The sequence below is a fragment of the Micromys minutus genome, assembly GCF_963924665.1.
Source record: "Micromys minutus genome assembly, chromosome: 10".
Classification (NCBI taxonomy): domain Eukaryota; kingdom Metazoa; phylum Chordata; class Mammalia; order Rodentia; family Muridae; genus Micromys; species Micromys minutus.
In genome coordinates this window covers 54108690-54127628 of record NC_137979.1, presented here as the reverse complement: position 1 = coordinate 54127628, position 18939 = coordinate 54108690, and the positions used below count along the sequence as shown (strand labels likewise).

At 44.0% G+C, this 18939-nt stretch overlaps 1 protein-coding gene across 2 annotated transcripts in view; it reads left to right on the top strand.

Annotated features, from left to right (window-relative positions):
* Positions 1-18939, top strand: part of PRKCA (protein kinase C alpha) — a 386490-nt gene that overhangs the window by 59378 nt on the left and 308173 nt on the right. The window lies entirely within an intron of this gene.

Here is an 18939-nt window from a genome sequence, read left to right as displayed (position 1 = left end):
GTGTGTGTGTGTATGTCTAGGAGGTGTGTGGTATGTTATACAGGGCATGTGTGGAGATCAGAGGATGGAAGGATAATGTTTTTCTCTCCTTCCACCATGTGAGACCTGGGGATGGAACTCAGGTTGGCAGCTAGACCGCAGGTGCCTGCTGAGCGCTCTGAGCAGTTCTCACTGTTATGCAGTGGTCCTCTGGGGCTGCCAGCTATGCATCATCTTTGTCAGAGACCAGTAAAGGCAAACATAAGAAGATCACTTTTTCAGAGACCCCTAAGGACATACACCAAAATAGCCGTGTTATTTATGCACATGGAAAGAGTTAGAAGATTTTTATTCTTCTGAATTTCTCCTAAGCCCTAGCTGTTACTTCATGAACAAGTAAATAATTCTAGAGTTGCTCCTGCAGTAGAGATGCTGTCAGGGCCTTCCTGCTTTCATGATCTTCCATCCTTGAGTGAGTTTGTCTCTAACGTGAGCCACACAGACAGGTCTTTGGTGTGGAGTCAGGATACTCTGTACCCTTAGCAGAAAGTGGCTTGGTGAATGATAGGCCTGCCGAGGTGAGGTCTAGGGGTATCCTTGTTTAGCTAGAACAAGGGTTGGTGGCATAGTCCAGTCTTGGGGTGGCTTTGCCTCAGCTCCGCTGCTAGGTAGGATCAGCATCATGGAGGCTTTCCTATGGAACTTTTCTGTCCCCACCATCTCAGCTGCACCCAACCTCCCCACTTAACCTTACAGCCTCTGGTCCTGCTTCCCTTCCTCCCCCTTTAATCAGCTCTTGTTGGCACTTGATATAGAGCACCATTGTGGCTCTGGGCTCTCTTTGGAGCTAGGATTGGGTGGTTTCCTCCCAAGAGATCATTTATCTAGCGTTAGCTCTGGCCTCTGGGTTGGCACCAGCCAGTCACGGTGAGTTCATGGCTGGTGCTCACATGGCTGCTTACTGGTTACTATGGCACCAGCCCAGCCTGAAGGAGACTTGCTATCTAATTTCCTCCCTCATCGAGCTGTCCCTCTGTACCTCACAGTCTCCCCCACCCCCAATCAATTAGGCAAGTGAACAAACATGTCTTGGTTGACCCTGTTTAAGGGCAACAGGCTCTGTGGGGAGCCATTGGGAAGGGGTCTAATGACATAAATACAGCTGTCACTCTCCTGAAATGTTTCTGGGCCTGCCATGTGCATCCGTTCTGCCATTAACTCTTCCTCACCTGAACAAGGTGGCGCCCCAAGGTGGAAATAGTGTAATGGGGGTGCTTGTGGTCTAAGAGGGAGAACTTAACCTCATCTCTGCAGTCTCAGAAGTGCTGAGAGGACAGGGCAGGGAGGGAGGGTACACTTCCTTGGTCAACTTTTATGTGTGTATGTGTTCAGTTTTTGACTGTTAGGAATCATTCTGCTATGAGCACTCATTTTTGTGCAACTGTTGTGTGAACAGTTATTCTTGCACTGTCTCTGATATTGCCGAGTCATATTTTGAGGGGTCACCAAGTTATGTTTTAAAGCTGCCCCATTTTCTAACACTGACAGTAGTATAGAAGAATTAAAGTTATTTCAGATCACCACCCGTTTATTTATTTTCTTACTTATTTGCTTTATGATTTATTTATTCTTGGAAAGGGGTGGGAAATGCTGACTGGCTTTGGCTTTCACTTGCATTGCGATCATGAGCAATGGCACTGGGTACCCTTCCATGCCCAGGTCTCTTTACAAATTTTACATTTTCACGTTTGTGTATATGGGTGTATTGCTTGCATGTATGTCTGTTCACCATGTGTGGGACCTGTGCCAGTGAAGGAGGCCAGAGAGGATGTCACATCCCCTGGAGCTGGAGTTTCAGGCAGTTGTGAGCTATCATGTGGGTGCTGGGAACTGCATGGTGGTCCTCTGCAAGTACAGCCAATGTTCTTAATCACTGGACCATCTCTTCAGTTTCTGGGTGTGTGTGTGTGTGTGTGTGTGTGTGTGTGTGTGTGTATGTGTGTGTGTGTGTGTGTGTGTATGTATGCTTTTTTTTTTTAAGAATAGTCTCTTCAAAAACCTGTATTCATTTTAAAAATTGGGTTATTTGTGTTACAATCCATGTCTCACTATGTAGACCAGGATGGCCTTGAACTTACATAGATCTTCCTGTTTCTGCCTCTGCTGGGATCACAGGCAGGTGTCACCAGGTCTGACTCACCAACACTCTCAAGGGATGCTTTGATGAACCCTAAATCATCTACTTTCTTGGTCACATTTTGGGTCTCATTTCTAACAATCACCACCAAATCCAGAGTCTCAGGAGATTTGTCTGTTTCCCTCCAGGGACCTTAAAGTGCTGTCAGTCATATCTGTGATTCACTGAGTTAACAGCTGAGGGATGTTTAATTTTTATTATTAAATTCATCTTGGGCGTGTGAGGTAGCTAAGCCGGTAAAGGTGATCACAGTCTGACTTCCTGGAACCCTTGTGGTAGGGTTTCACTCTCTAACCTCCATGTGTGCACTGTAGTATAAGCATCACCCCCCACACGTACACATGTGCGTGCACATAAAATGTAATAAAAATAAGAGAATAAAATAAAAGAATAACATTAAAGTCATCTTTGTGAGGGTTATGGAAGCGTAAACATAGGCAAAAATAGCTGTACATTTTCTAAACTGGATTATAATATTCAGCTCTGTCTTGTCGCTAAAATTACTAGTCACTGGATCCCAAAATTATAGGCTTAGTTTTCTGAGAGAATAAGTAAAAGGTTCAATCTCAAATTAATTTTATTTTGAAATTGAGCTAACTGCTCAGACATCCAATTTCGGGAGATGTCTGACATTGCCCCCAGTGAGTAATTCAAGAAACACAAGAAACAAACATTCTGGAGCTGTTCCTGGGGAACTGTTTAAAAGTCTGTCATCGAAACATTTGAAAGCACATGACTTAGATGTCTGCCTGCACTTATGTGAATTCCCATGTTTAAATGGAGAATAGCTAATTCAGGCCTTCCAGTTTCTCCACAAGTTCCTGTTTGCAAAACAGGTAACAAGGACCCCGAGATATCACAGGGTCCTTGGGAGGGTTAGATAGCAGATTGTATATTGGAAGTTTAGGATAGAGCTCGGCCCTTAGGAAATACTTATTTAGTCTTCATTACTAAATATCTCCTTTATTTACCTTACTAGTTCTTGTATGCATTTCAGCCACAAGCATGGCAGGTTTTATAAATAGTTGAATAATTATGATAATATGTTTACTGCTTGCTTGTCTTTGTTTTCCAATACAGTCTTCCTGTGTAGCCCAGGCTGGTCTTGACCCCCCCCTTCAGCATCCTGAATATTGGCATTTCAAGTGCACATTGCCACACCCAGTTATTGATTAACAAACACTACATGCCTCCTTTAGTTATAAGAGCTTAGATTCCAAGTCTCAGTTATAGCTCTGGTGGCAGAGTGGAATGGAGTATCTCAGAGCAGGACAGGGCTGAGCTGCTGCTGGGTCTTGGGTAACAGCATTCATGACAGTCAAAAGTGAATGGGGTACGTTTCCACTCTGGTGGAAGCACAGCCTTTTGTGAACTGCCCAGTTATTTCCTACAGGAGGGTCAGGAAAGGATTGCCAACCCAGCTGCTTTGCTTTCTAGAAAGCAAAGGAACCACCAAGGGACAGGAAATTTCAAAACAATTTGAGCCGAGCTCCTGAGGAATCATGGGAAAAGGCTCTGGGGCATTTTAGAGTCAGTTTTCATACCTTGGGTTTCTGTCTCTATCCTTGGTGCAGGGAAGCAGGGAGAGGGGGTGGGGGCTCTGGAGCTCAGGACTGAGGTGTTTACAGCCCGTAGGCTCATAGGAAGTTTGAGGCCAGTTTGTCTGCTGCCATCCTCAGCCCCCTCATCTTGACCGTTCTACAAGCGTTTAGAACTCCCAGGAGACATCCTTACTTAGCACAGCAACAGAATTAGAGATTTGCTAAGATACATTGCTGAAATCAAAGGAGGACTTTGCTGTACTTTCAGTGTTTTAATCTTACTACTTTGCTTATTGGAGTCTTAGGAATAATTTAATTTATTTTCCCTTTATTTTCTAGTTACTATGTGTTTTCTCTCTGGCCTGCTGTTGTCAAAGCAATGATATGTGACTAGTCAGAATACTATTTTTTTTTTCTTTTCTTCCTCCTTTTTCTTTTGTGAGGCAGTGTGTGTGCGTGTGTGCACGAGTGTGTGTGCACACTCAAGCGCTGGTCTTGAACTCAGAGATCTGCTTCTGCCTCCTGAGTGCTGGGATTAAAGACATGCACCCCCACCACTGAGTGTCCAGTTGGGCAGTAATTAGGAAGGGGCCTGAAGCTCCATTTGATGTGAAATCGGGTGACACTAGGAGACATTTGTTGATTTCTGAGAGAACAAAGTCTTTTGGACTCATGTCAGGGAATGTGTCTCTGGTGTTAGGAGAGAGGCTGTTCTGTGTTTTTCTCTTCCAGCTCTTTGCAGAGGAAAGACAAGGGGGGGCGTCCTTCTGGGAGAGCAGCTCAGGTGAAGAAAGCATGTTTTCCTCCAAGGCATGGTCTCAGGATGACCAGAGGAATGCCCCAGTGCTATGCAAGAGACACCCACTTCTCTGTCCTTGACTGGGGGACATCCCACACACTAAAGAAAAAAAGGGTTTTCAGCTCTGAGTAATGATTAAATGTTGGTCTCGGTTGTTACCATTTATATCTGTTCTTTCAAGATGAATTGCCTTAATATACAATAAGACAGAAAAACATATTACAGACTAGAGAAAAAAAGATAACGTAGACCTAGTGGTTGTCAGCCAGAGTGCTTTACTCTTCACTCCCACTGACATTTTGAGGGTGTTGGGAAGTTAGAGGTGAGAGTCTGGATTCTATACACACACCTCACACAAGAACGATTCAGTCTGAATTCTGGCAGAGCTGAGGTTGACACGGTCTGCAGAAATCCTACAGGAACTGGGTGACCCCACTTCTAATAGTATCAGCATGCTGGTGCCTTTCATTGTTTTCTATGTATTACACATAATTATGTGCATAGCTCTCAAGTCGAGATCTATCCATTAGGCCTTATATTCCAATTAAAGAGGTGGTTGGACATTATTCAGAATTTCAAAACTTTTGTTTTCCCTGTACTGTGACTATTCTAGCTGGCTGTCATTGTGACTGACCCACGATGGACACTTTTGTGTATTTTCCCCTTCCTTAATTCTGTGGCTTTTGGGGATAGGGTTTACAAGTGTTCCCATTTTCTTTCTGAGAATGGGGTGAAGGAATTGTGGGTTTTCGGTAAATATTTCCAGTTGCTTCCCAAAGGCACGGAACTAATTCCACAGTGTCAGTAGCAGTGACTAGCTCCCTGTTTATCTGTGCTCTTGCCAGAGCACAATGTGAATGTTTTGGAAAGAAAAGAAAGCGCCCGATTTATTCATTTTTATTTATTTATTTTACCAACTCAACAGGCAGATAAATGTGTTGCTCTTTGATCATTCCTGCTTGTCGGTCGGGAGAGCCACTGCCCTTTTCATTTTCAGGAGGCCCATCAGGAGTCATTAGGAAACCCCTGTCTTTCTACTCAGCAGGGGTTATTAGGAGAATAATTCTGTAGCCCTAGAATGATGCCTCTCATTGCTACAAAGAAATTTATTAAGAAAACTAAATTACAGCCTCAATTTTTGTAGAAGGGCTTTTAAGAGAACCAGAATCTTCCGAAGCATCATGGAAAATCTAGTCAAATTATAAGAAAGAGAGTATACTGTTTTTTTGTTTTTTTTTTTTTTTTTATGAAACCACTCAGGTTGCAGGGCAAAACAACCTCAGGTCCATGTTAGGGCTGCATTTACTTGCCCAGTTTTGGTTATTTGCAGAGCCCTTCACCATTGCACAAACAGTGTCTATGTTTGGCATACAGAGTGGTCAGTGGATGTGTATTAAACATGAGTAAATATATGTGTGCCCACGTGATGGGTATGGAATGTAATTTTCCATAGCAATAATGACAGCTAGGTATAACTGACACCTTTTGATGTGTGGCTGGCCTGGGTTACAGTTTGCTTGGCACTGAAGACTCGGTCAGGAAGAGACAGCACGTTACATCCGGTTTTCAATGGTGAGCATGTCCACTGTGATGAATAGTGATTGATAACTATAGTGAATAGTGATTGAGGACTGTGGGGAATAGTGATTGAGAACAGGGCTTTGCAAACCCAACATCGTGAGAAGCAGGGATATTTTTTTCTCATACTAATTACATGTAAATACATGTCCATATAATTACAGACTCCAGTGGGTATTTACTTAAAAACATCTTTCTGATTTTTGCAGATTGGGTTCTTTAGTATTAAAATATCATGATTTTATATTATGTTTTGTAAGGATTTTTGTCCCCAGGGAAACCCTTGCACACTTCTAAAACATTTGTTGTAACTGAAAATTCTTCTCTCTGTACCTTGTCACATTGAGTTACTCTCCTCTCAGAAATGTGTGTGCAAACAGAATCTGGTCTAGTTTTTGAGGCATCTACCACTTGAGTCCTTGACTTTTAAAATGTGCTAATTTCTTGTACAATGGTGTCCTTGGATTAGGAATTCTTGCCTGTATCTAGGGTTAGCTAAGCTTGCCTAAGTCTGGCAGCCATGCGGGCAGGGCAGGGCCATCACTGTCCCCAGGAGGCACTGAATCTGGGACAGTTCTTTTCAGACCTCCCTTGGTCACGCTTTGGAGCTTTTCACTCCTTCCAGCTTCAGCCTGTCATTAAGCCAGGGCATAAAGGGGCAGTTGCTTGGTGGCGTTAATCTTGCTCAGTGCCATTTTCCTGGGAATCAGCCCCTTGTCTTAATCACTTACTGGAATTAGTTGGTAAACAAATCAGTACATCCAATGGCTGTAAGTAAGTTGCCCCCACTAGTCCTACAGTTATCATATGGAGCCTGGGGTTATGTTCCTCTTTCCTAGATCCTGTATCCATATCTTAGGTATACAGATATACACATGCTCTTCAAAAATTCAAACAGGTGGAACGTCACAGTCTTTTTTTTTTTTTTTTTTTTTTTTTTTTTTAAACTTCCTTTCTCTTACTGAGGGCCCATTTTGCAAATGTCACAGTGTTTTTTGTCCCAAACCTTCTCTCCCCGCCTGGCCTCACTCTCTGTTTGCTTCCTACCTCTAAGTCTGCTTTCCTGTGGTCCTGCAAGGGATCCCTACTGATAGGTATCCAAGTTACATGCTTGCATTTCACCTTGAGTGAACAGCATCCTTACCCTCCTAGGTTGGAATCCTGTCCTGTCTACTTCGAGATTTCTGTCTGCTTTGCTCTCTGTCTGTCTGTAGGTTTCTCTCCTCTCCACTGGCTTGAGATTGCATAGTGAAATAGTTTATGCCTAGCGATGCACCCGGGCAGGGAATGCTCACTGCCTGTCTGTGCCTCTTGCTGCACACAGACAGTATGTCAGTCAGCGAAACTCCTAAATGCAGAACTTCTGTAATTTCAGCTCAAAGACACGGGTGATGCTAATTTTGAAGTGTGTTGGCAGTTCCTTACACATGTCGCCTAGAGTGACTCTTCTTGTGGTAACTGGGAACAGTTTTACTCTTGAAGTACAAGAGCCCTGAAAACAAGTGTGGTCTTTATTTCCTTCTACTCATCTTAAGTTTGACCTCAGCACAGAATGATACATCTTCAGAAGTGTGGGTGGGAAAACAAGCCTGGGGCAACTCCTTCAGCAGCAGCCGTCCCACGGAAGAGCTGGTGACAGCCTGTGAGTTCTAAATGGTCTCCACTCTGTGGTTACAATTTGCTCCTTTGTTTCAGTATAGGCTGAGAATAAAGGTTACCTCCTACGTGTTTAATGTTGCTTGACATTTGCATATAGGCATGTACATCCTGTTTGATGAGTAGTGTCAAAAGCCAGCTGGATGATTGACACCTGCATGTAGTAAAATCTGAAAACGTTGCAAGATTAATTTTCCTTCTCTCTGAGTAGGGCTAGGGGTTAGGCACAAGTGAAATGCTAAGCTCTGCTCAGATGAGTTTCTAGTGTCTGGTAAATGACGGCTTGGCCACGCTGTGGGCGGTAACACTGAGGTTTCTGCACACGGTACCTGGCGAGACAGGACCTGACACAGGTCAGCCAAGGCAAGTAGATAGCTATCCACAGTGAGAAGCAAAACTAGGAGAGAGGAGTGAGTGAGAGGTGCTCCTGGCAGATAGCTCTGTGAGACCTGGACTTGTGGAGACTTCTGACAGCTCAGTAAAGGAGGCCTTTAATTTTGACCTTCCTGTAGGGTCATAGGCATGGTTGGTTTCCAGTGGAGCAGGTACTAGGAGTTATTTTTGAGAAAACATCTTTCACTGGTCTGGGATCCACTGATTACTTGAGGCTGGCCGGGAAGTCCCAGGAATTGACTGTCCCTGCCTCTCCAGCACTGGGTTTAGAAGAACATACCACCATATCAGTCTCTCTCTCTCTCTCTCTCTCTCTCTCTCTTTCTCTCTCCCTTCCTCTCCCCCTCTCCCTTTCTCTCCCTCCCTCCCCCTCCTCCATTCCTCTCCCTCTCTGTCTCTTTCTCTCAACCAGGGTTCTGGGAACAAAGTGTAGGTCCTTATGATTACACAGCTAGCTTTAAGACCTTTTTTTTTGTTTGTTTTTTTGTTTTTTTGTTTTTTTGTTTTTGTCTTAAAAGAAGGATGAAACTGTCTCTGCAAGTGTTTTATCCTCTGCATCTTTAGCAAGGTTGGGAGTGGTCTTGAGAAGGCTGAGATGAGCCTGTGAGCTTTGATTTTACAATTTCCCTATGGTTATCAAGTTCATGTTTTTGGGGATGCCTTCTACCCTTGGTATGGACCCCTTGTTGCTCAGATGACCCTTTTGTGAGGGCTTCAGAAGGCTTCCTTATGATTTCCACAGGCTTCCACCCTCCAGTGTTGTTTGCTTTTGTAAGGTAGATTCTGTCATCTGTTAATCCTGATGCCTCTCTTTTCATAGTCCCTATCTTCCTGCCGTACAAGTTGCCAAGCCAGAGGAGTAGGCAGCCCCCTCCCCTGCCATTATGTAAGGAGGATGCTAGAGGTGGTCTGCTTTACCTTTCTCCTGGATGAAAACAGAAGCCAAACGCTCTGTGAAGCTGGGGAGATGCAGATGTGTGGATGAGGGAACCCAGCAACCCTGAAAACCTCAGACAGGAAAGTCGCCCCTGCCATGAGCTTTAATGGAGTCTGTGTCTAGGGTGGAAAGGGCTTTCCCACTGGACAGGTTAGATGTGTCTGTGTTCAGCTGGGAACTGAAGACACTTATGGGGACCTCCGGGTGCTTTTACGCCCCATCGTGGGAGCTGTGATTGTGGCTGCTTATAGCTCTGTTCAGTTGCTTTCATGTTGTGCATCCTGGGAGGAGCTTTGAGAACAGAGAGGGGAGGACCACGTGATCCCTTCCACTGTGGCTGTTTGTGTGCTTTCACCCTGCCAAGGTGCTAACCCAGCCCTCGCGTGTGGAGATTCTAGGGTGCAAGCCTCCCTGCCACTTCTATGGGCTCTGTGACCCATTCTTTCATCTTGTAAACGGTTAAGTGTGGCATGTGTCTCGGATGTCCCTCCAAGAACAGAAGACAGCTTTATTTTTCCTCCTTATACATCCCATCTGATCCTCTCAGATGGATAGCATCTGTGGGGCAGGCTCATGGTATCTTTGGCTCTGCCCAACACAGTGCCTGGCAGCAGCTGGAAGGAAAAGCCTCACAGTCCCCTTTCATCAGCCACGAGGCCGACGAAACAAGCAAAGAAAGAAGCAAACAAATATAACCACAAAACCTCAGCTATTTAACAGCCTATTTAATGATGGAACACTGTATTAGTACCTGTCTTGTTGCTGAGACAAAAATACCTAGGAAAGGGTCTTTAGAGCAGGAAGGTTTCACTTGGCTCCATGGCAGAGAGGGTGTGGTTGCAGGAGCATTAGGCAGCTGGTTCCAGGGCACCCTGTCAGAAACACAGAGCAATGACTGTTGGACCCCAGCTCACTTTCCCCTCAGTCAATCTGAGACCTTACCAATGGACTGGTCACCCACATTTAGTGTGTCTTCCCACCCCAGGTGACCCATGCAGATAATCTCTCACAGTCTCACACAGAGACTGGTTACCATGGTGATTGGTGATTCTGAATCCCATTGAGTTGACAAAATTAGCCATTGTAAGCATCTACTCTGTGTTAGTTTACTTGAATTTAATTTATTTAGAAATTTTCTAAATGGATTGAGGACAGTGGAGCAAATCCTCTAATTCTTCTTCTCTCAGGATTTACCGCATGTGCCTCCTAACTTGGACTTACAAGCTCCTACCCACCCCTCACTCATACACACACAACATATACACACCATATATACAAACATACCACACAGACACATCACACACATACACACACACTAGACACCACACACACATTACACACATAACACATATACACACACTGGAAATCATATATACATACACACCACACAGACATATCACACACATACACACACAAATCTACTCATATACACATACACACACTAGACACCACACATGCACATAACACATACACCACACATATACATGCACGTGTACATGCATTAGACACCATACACAATACACACATATACCCACACCTATACACACCTACTCACACATACACATACATATACACTAGACATCACACACACATGTTACACACATAACTCATATATAAACACATGTACACACATTAGACACCATACAAAACACATATACACCATATAGACACATACCATACAGACACACACCACACAAATATATATACACACCACACACATACAAACACACATGCTCACATATACACATTATACACCACACACACATACACATACCACACATACATACATACCACAAATCACACCACACACACATACACATACCACACATACATACACACCACAAGTCACACCACACACATATACCTCACACATCACCCCCACACACCCCCACACCACACACACATACATATATATACACTACATGTTACACACACACCATACATCACACACATACACACATATATACTACATGTTACACATACATACACACACACACACACACACACACATACACACACATACACACACACCTCTCTTGTGTATGTACAGACATACATTCTGATCTTCCTCCTTGATGGGATGGCCTATAAGCAAGTGATCTTCCAATGTTGAATGGAGAAGGCAGGCCAAGTGTTGTCATGGGGAATAACGAGAAGATTTGCTTTTCAACAGACTGGGCAATTAGCGTTGGCTTCTGTGAGAAGGTGGCACCAGAGTGTGTCTGTGTGTGCAGGCAGCAGTTAGCAGTACCCGTGCCTGTAACAAGGACACAGAACCACTTGTCTTCTGGACTGCTCACTCCGCTTTACCGTGTTTGGGGCTTTGGCCTGTGAGAGTCCTCTGTGGTTCTGAACTAACTACCTTTGCCTCTCAGGGGCTGTCGTTGAAAAAGTACCTTTAATTTTGCATGCATTCACTATCGGGGAGGGGTTATTAATGTGCAAAGAGGCAGGGGATTGTGGAGATCTGGGAAGTGTTCAGTCAGCAGGGCCTCCTCACAAGAGCCAAGTGACCTGGAAGGACAAACAGACATACTTTTGCATGTTAATAGCTGTGGCTTAATCTTGTAATTATACTTAGGAGTTCTGTACATCCACATAGAAGAGGAAGTCCAGGCCATACCAAGCAGTCTGTGATGGCAGCATGCTTTCTGATCTATCTAGATGTATATGTGGCCTAAGTGAAAGACGCACATCCTAGACCAGAAGGAGATAGGCACTTCCAGGCCTATTAGGCACTTTGTTGGCTAAACAGTGGGGGAGTTGTGTAAGGCAAACACTAGGAACTGGTGTGAGACAGAAATAACAATAGCTCATTTCTGACTGAGGTAACCCGAAACATGAACCAATGATGCTCTAAGAATCGGGGTGCTATAGAAGTGATGGGTAACCCCTAACAAACCCAGGCACCGCGTTTGGCTTTTAAAGTCCTCCTCATCTAGGCTCTGTAAAACCACTCGGGGTCTGCTGACAGGTGGTGCTGTCACTGGGGAAAGGCACATGGCAGGTCTGCGGAGTAGGGAGGTGCAGGGAATGGCAGACTGCTGTTCCTTGCTGCCCTGCTTCTAGTTACTGACTGCATCTGGTTTCTCTGGCACTGGCCTTTCCTACTCAGGAATGGACCATCTCTGCCTTGAGTTGGGAGTAGTACTTAAGCCTAGGCTTCTGTAGAGTGTGATCAAGTGTGGTTTCTCACAGGAAGCCCCCCAGAGTACTGCAGAGCATGTGGTTTTGCACACACACACACACACACACACACACACACACACACACAGAGAGAGAGAGAGAGAGAGAGAGAGAGAGAGAGAGAGAGAGAGAGAGAGAGAGAGACTTTCCAAAAAGCTGATAGAGGCTCTTGCAGGGAGGAGACTCCAGGGCTAGCTGGCCATCTGCAGGCAGAAAGGCTTAGAGGATTGTGAAGAGCCCCAGAAGACATGTGTTTTATACCCTGGTGACAGAGGTCACTGCGAGGCTTTCAGGGGGTCAGTTCTAGTGACACCCAAGGAAGCAGGCACAGAAAAGAGGCCTTTGCTCATCCACAAGGAGTCTTGGCTTAGCATTTTACCACGAGTGAAACTCTTTCCTAGTCATTCTGCAGTGAGTTCGGAAGCAGGCTGGGCTTATCTCACATCCAGCAGGGAAGGGGACGTGGGGGCAGTTAGGAAGGTCAGAATAACTTTGCAAGGAAGGATTTATGTCTAAACGTTATGTTGGAAGAGACTCTGTCCCCATGGGCATGAAAATGACTAATGTCCGGCTGGTCTTTGAATCATCACTCATAGCATATGGCAGCAGGCACCTCTGGGTTCTAAGTGCAGCGTATTTAGCAGTGGACAGGGCAGGAGAGCACTGTTCTCATGAGACTCCTGTTCTGTGGAGGTAAGTCACATGGTAAGCCTGTGAGCCCCAGAGGAGCGCAGGGCCATTTAGATGGTGTTCTAAAGAAAACAAGCCATTTGATGGTTCAGAGCAGTGTTGTTGAACTAAGATACATTGCAATTTTCAAATTCTGGCATCAGGGATGTGCTCTATTAGCATATATGAAACCCAAAGTTTGCTAAGCCAGGTGTGGTACAGCCTGCAACCCCTGCCTCAGCAGGGAGCTGGCAGAGTTAGCTGTTTGGCTCCAGTGAATATCAGAAAACAAGGAACAGTTTTTACCACTAATGTATTTTGCCTTTAATTTATTGTTGGTATGCCCATAAAACAGGGTTATTGTTATTTTTACTGTTGCTTAGCAGTTTCCAGCAGGAAATTTTCAGACTAGGGGTACAGCTTAGAAGGAGAACCTTCCCTTAACATGCACCTAGGACTCAGGGTGCTAGCCGCTAGCCCCAAAACCGCAGAAACAAACCAAACAACAACTACAACCTCCTTCAAGTTCTCTTTTATTTCCCCCTTTACCAATCTTGCTTCAAGAGCTAACCATGGAAGATCTCTAGAGTTCCATAAACCATGGAAAATATTTTGGGGTTTCTGGAGCCCCATTTTATCAGGACCTTATTTCCCACTCAGGAACCTTGGTATTATAGATTGCCGCTTCGCAGCCCCTCTCCTTAACTACAGGAAGGAACTCTGCCAGCCACATGTCTCCCACTGGGAAAAATAATTGGCCCAGGGAGCAGGGCTATTTTTAGCATTATTTCAATTCAGGTTTAAACTGTTAGTTCATAGAATATGGTAGCTATTAATTTAAGATGTGAAGATACGGTTACTAAGCGTAGCTCTCCTCCCACTCATTTGGAGTCTTTTGGCTGGGGAAATGCTACTTGTTGAATGGAGTGGAAATTCCTTCTATCTGTAGGTTTCAGGTGCAGCCTAAATTCAGCAGTGGCTTGGGACCCAACTGAAAAATACTAGTGTGAGAGAGAGAGAGAGAGAGAGAGAGTGTGTGTGTGTGTGTGTGTGTGTGTGTGTGTGTGTATGCACATACATATCTGCATACATGTGTGTACATATATGTGTACCTATGTGTATGTGTATACAGGTATGTGTATATGTGTACACACGTGTCTACTTAGAGATGTGCATATACATCAGCATGTGTGCATGTGTGTATATGCACATGTATGCCTCTGCACATGTAGGTACATATCTGTTATGCTTGTGTACCTATGTGTATGTGTGTATGCATGTGTGTGTGTGTGTGTGTGTGTGCGCGTGCACACATGAGTGTGTTTGTGTGAGGGGTAGGAGAATCAATTTAGGATTCTAGGAAGGAGTGTTTGATAGAAGGTGAGAGCAAATACAAAGCAAAAGTTTTAAGACCAATCTTCCTACCCCTGTGTGTAGAAGTATGATAATGAACACATATTCTCTGGAACGGGTTTAAAAGAAGGGAAGAAGCCATTTAAAATCTCATGTCTCACTCTTTTTAGGGCGCAGCTATTCATTTATTTCATAATGAAACTTAGTGCAGTTTTACCCCTCTTTTTTTCTTTTTCTTTTTTAAAGATTTATTTATTATATATAAATACACTGTCACTCTCTTCAGACACACCAGAAGAGGGCATCAGATCCCATTACAGATGGTTGTGAGCCACCATAGGGTTGCTGGGATTTGAACTTAGCACCTCTGGAAGAGCAGTCGGTGCTCCTAACCACTGAGCTATCTCTCCAGCCCCACCCCTCTTTTTTCTACTCATGAGTACTTTCTTGATTTCTTAAAGTTGCCTTTTGGTTTGTTTTCTTTTTAGAAATTGAGGGTTGGGTATTAATATTTTTACTTGATAAGTGTTCTGCTGTAATTTCTTTTCTTTTTCTTCATGGGGGCATGCGTCCTGCCATGTTGCCCAGGTACATCTCGAACTTGTGGGAACAGTGTCCACCTCAGTGTCCTGAGTAGCTGGGGTGTAGACAAAGGAGCCACCATGCCCCACTTCCTCCTGTCACTTATTTAACCCTTTGTGGAACTCTCTATTGCAGATCTCCATTTGCTTCTTTCCAAGTAAGGCTGAGATGAGCATGTTTTGGCATAAATGTCTGTGGAAATAGCTAATTTTCATAGGAGAAATTGTGAGAAGCGAAATTATCTATTGGTTCCAAGGATAGAGCATTTCTTAGTGTGTTAGTAATGCTGCCGAGTTACTCTCCCCAAACAGCACAGTTTTACATTCTCGCTCTTGGCTTGCTGTGTGCCTTTCTCTTCACAGCCCAGCTCATGCTGGGGTTTATTCTTCCAGTGGAACTTATTAATCTGACAGATGATACACATGCCATTTTATTGCGATATTTTAAGATAAAGAAGACAGGGTGATGCAGGAAAATTCTAGTCTCGTGAAGTCCTTGTTTAGTTAAGAGTAAATATTTTCCTGAGAAATGCTCAGTTTAATGGTTCACAGGTTGATTGTCTGTCTGTCTGTCTGTCTCCCTTTTCCTCCCACTCCCTCCATGGGCATCCTGTACTTTATGACTGATGTTCACTTATAAGTGAGTACATTCCTTGCATGTCCTTCTGGGACTGGGTTACCTCACTCAGGATGATATTTTCAAGTTCCATCCATCTGCCTGCAAAATGCATGATGTCCTTGTTTTTAATAGCTGAGTAGTGTTGCATTGTATAGATGTAGCACATTTTCTTTATCCGTTCTTCAGACGAGGAGCATCTAGGTTGTTTCTAGTTTCTGGGCATTACAAATAAAGCTGCTATGAACATAGTTAAGCAAGTGTCTTTCTGGGATGTTGGAGCATCTTTTGAATATATGTCCAGGAGTGGTGTAGCTGCCTAGGTGGGGGTTCTATCCACTCAGAGAAGACGGGGAAAGGAGATGGGGGAAGGGTTGTGGAAAGGGGTAACCAGGCAGTGAATGGAATGTAAAGTGACTAAGTAAAATAAAATAAAATACAGTTAAAAAACCCACTTTACCCTCATATATATAATTACAAATATCAGGGTGGACTCTGAAGTCATATAACATGCCTCCGCCAAAGTCTTAACTCATTTCATTAGCTCTCAGTCCTAATTTGAGTGAAATAACGATTGTTTGATGACTCAGTTTCATCATCAGTATAGTGGGAGAACTATATTTACTTGGTTTAATTTAATATATGAAATAAATGTAGTTTCCTAGAAAAAAGCAAACTTTCACTGTGTAAACTTGAGTTTCAATGAAGACTTGAGTTCAATCTCCCATCATTCATACAAGAAAAAAATATCTGAATGTAGAAGTAGGTACCTATAATCCTAGCACTAGGTGGGATCCCTTGGGGCTTGCTGGTCAGGCAGTCTAGCCAAATCTGCAAGCTCCTGTTTCATTCATAAGGTGGAAAACAGTTGGGCAGATACCAGATGCTGAGCTCTGGCCTCTACATGTAAGTGCATATTTGTGCACATGCACCTGTCTACACATGAATATCTATATACATACCTACACACACCTCTGCCCAGTGTGTAATTCCAGCCCAGAGAGGCTGAAGCAATGAAGTAAATTGGAATCCTGACCACACCTTCAAGTGAATAGTGTCTGAGCCTCTAAGTAGTTGAAAGAGAGAAATCCAAGTTGGCCTCAGACGAAGTTGGAAGACTGACTGGATGAGACAAGCTCAGCCATAAAACAGGGAAAGTTGCCTGAGACCGGTCTGAAGCTGGAAATCACATGGCTCACCCAGGCAAACTGTGGGCAGGACAGAGGGAGGGTTCCCCATTTGGAGGAGATGCAGTAATATTCAGGGTAACCAGGAAGAGAAAGGGGGCCATAAGCAATTAGCCAATGGGGAAGCAAATGGATGATGGGGAGGTGGGTGGCTGTGCCCTACTTGTCTGTCCTTTAAATAAGTAAAATTATCGAATAATTTCACCCATTCATTGAATGGTTATGCAATTAGGGTCCTGCTGCTGATAAAAGCTTCCAGAGATTTTAGTGCACCAGGCAGACAGAATTATGGTGTTTACTTTAAAAACTGAACTTGTTCTCTTTCCAGAGACTTAATTGTATTTAATGCCCAATTTTTGTGTTTACTGGTTCTGCATTTCTCTTGCATAGATTAGGATCCAATCTAAAGAATATATGGCTGGTTTGGCTGTAGGAAGCACAGGACAGAGGCCTGTCTGGCCGTGTTTTTATGTGGAATTGTAGAGTTTTATAAGGATAAGAATATTCCCTTAAAGCAGCAGATGAAATATAAGATTCTCCTTTTAACAAGTCCAAATATTCCATTGATATAGTTTTAAATTTTGGTAAAAGACATATAATAGACTTTACCATCTTAACTCTTTGAGATGGAGTCTCACCATGTAGGTCTGGCTGGCCTAGAACTTGCTGCGTAGACCAGGCTGGCTTCAAACTTGGCAGAGATCCACCTGCCTTTGCCTCCTACTACGATCAAAGGTTTGTTTCTCTCAAGCCCAGCTCAACTTAACCACTTAGAATTTATTTATTTCATTTAATTTTTAAAAATTAAAATATAATTGCAGAACCCCCTTTTCTTTCCTCCCTCCAACTCTTCCTTTATGCCCCCCCTTGCTTTTATCAAACTCATGGCTTCTATTTATTTAATTGTTAATGCAGACACACAGACACAGAGACACATAGATACATGCTCACACACACATACACACACACCTAAATATATAAATGCAACCTGCTGCTCAGTCTGCTTACTGGTATCTGTGTGTGTACAATCTCAGGACTTACCTCTTGGTGTTAATAGCCAATCATGGGGCTCTTCTTCAGAGAAGACAGCATTCATGTGTCAGACATCCAAGACCACCACATCTTGCAAAAACTGAACCTCTTTTTAAAAAATATTTTATTGGCTATTTTATGTATTTCAAATGTTATCCCCTTTCCATGCCCCCTCAGCCTCCCCACCCCTAAACTGAAACTCTTTAAACCACTTTCCCCTTTCTCTCGCCCCCAGTCCCTGGCCTTCACCCTCTTGCTTTCTGTTTCTACCATTTGATTACTTCAAATCCCGGAAAGTAGGATCACACAGTAGGTGTCTTTTTGTGACTGGCTCGTTTGTTTTGCTTCTGACATGCCTTGGTTTACTCCCCAATGTGGCTGCTGCACAGTTTCCTTCTTCAGACTGACCACTGCTCTCGATTTTGCCTATGGGAGTTTTGTTTATTCATCCCCAGTGGGCATCTTTCCCATCACCACGAGGGGCAGCCCTGCCACAAACATGGGTGTGCAGGCATCTCCTTGCTTTCAATCATTTCGGATAGCATCCCCCAAAGTGAGATTGGTAGTGAGAGTGGCTCTGTGTTTCAAAACTGTAGGAGCCCCCATATTGTCTTCCACTGAAGCTGCCTGTTTTACCGCCTAACCAGCGGTGGCCTGCCCCCACTGCCCCCCACTTCTGTTGTTTTGTATCCTCACCAACGGTTGCTGCACCCCTACCCCCCAAATCCCATCACTGCAGGGGTCCCGAAGGGAGCTTTAAGTCAAAGCTTTGTGATTTGAGATTTTGTATGTACCTCTGTATATGCTGTCATTCCGCCCAAAGGGAGGATGGGGACCACAGAGTCTAGTACCTTAAACAATACAATGAGAGATGGTTTTTATCATGGATTGTACTGAGAAGCCTCTATTGGACACACTGAACTCAACAGGAACATGGTTTCTTATTCAACCAAGGAATGAAACCTATCCACGTAGACCAGCATTCCAGTTGAGCCCTCCAAAGAGGTGTTTTTCCTGAGCTAGTGGAAGAGATGAAGCCAAGTCTGCATGAGAAGCTTTATACTTATATGTCTGGGCACAGCCATGCATGGGTACTTAGGGACAAGAGCAAAACAAACAAACAAACAAACCTGAGATCCCCAGTCCACTGTAGCTCTCAGGTAAGGTGCAGACAACTATTGATTTATGAATTTACCCTGCGAGTTCTAATTCAAATGCATGGCCAATCAAATGAA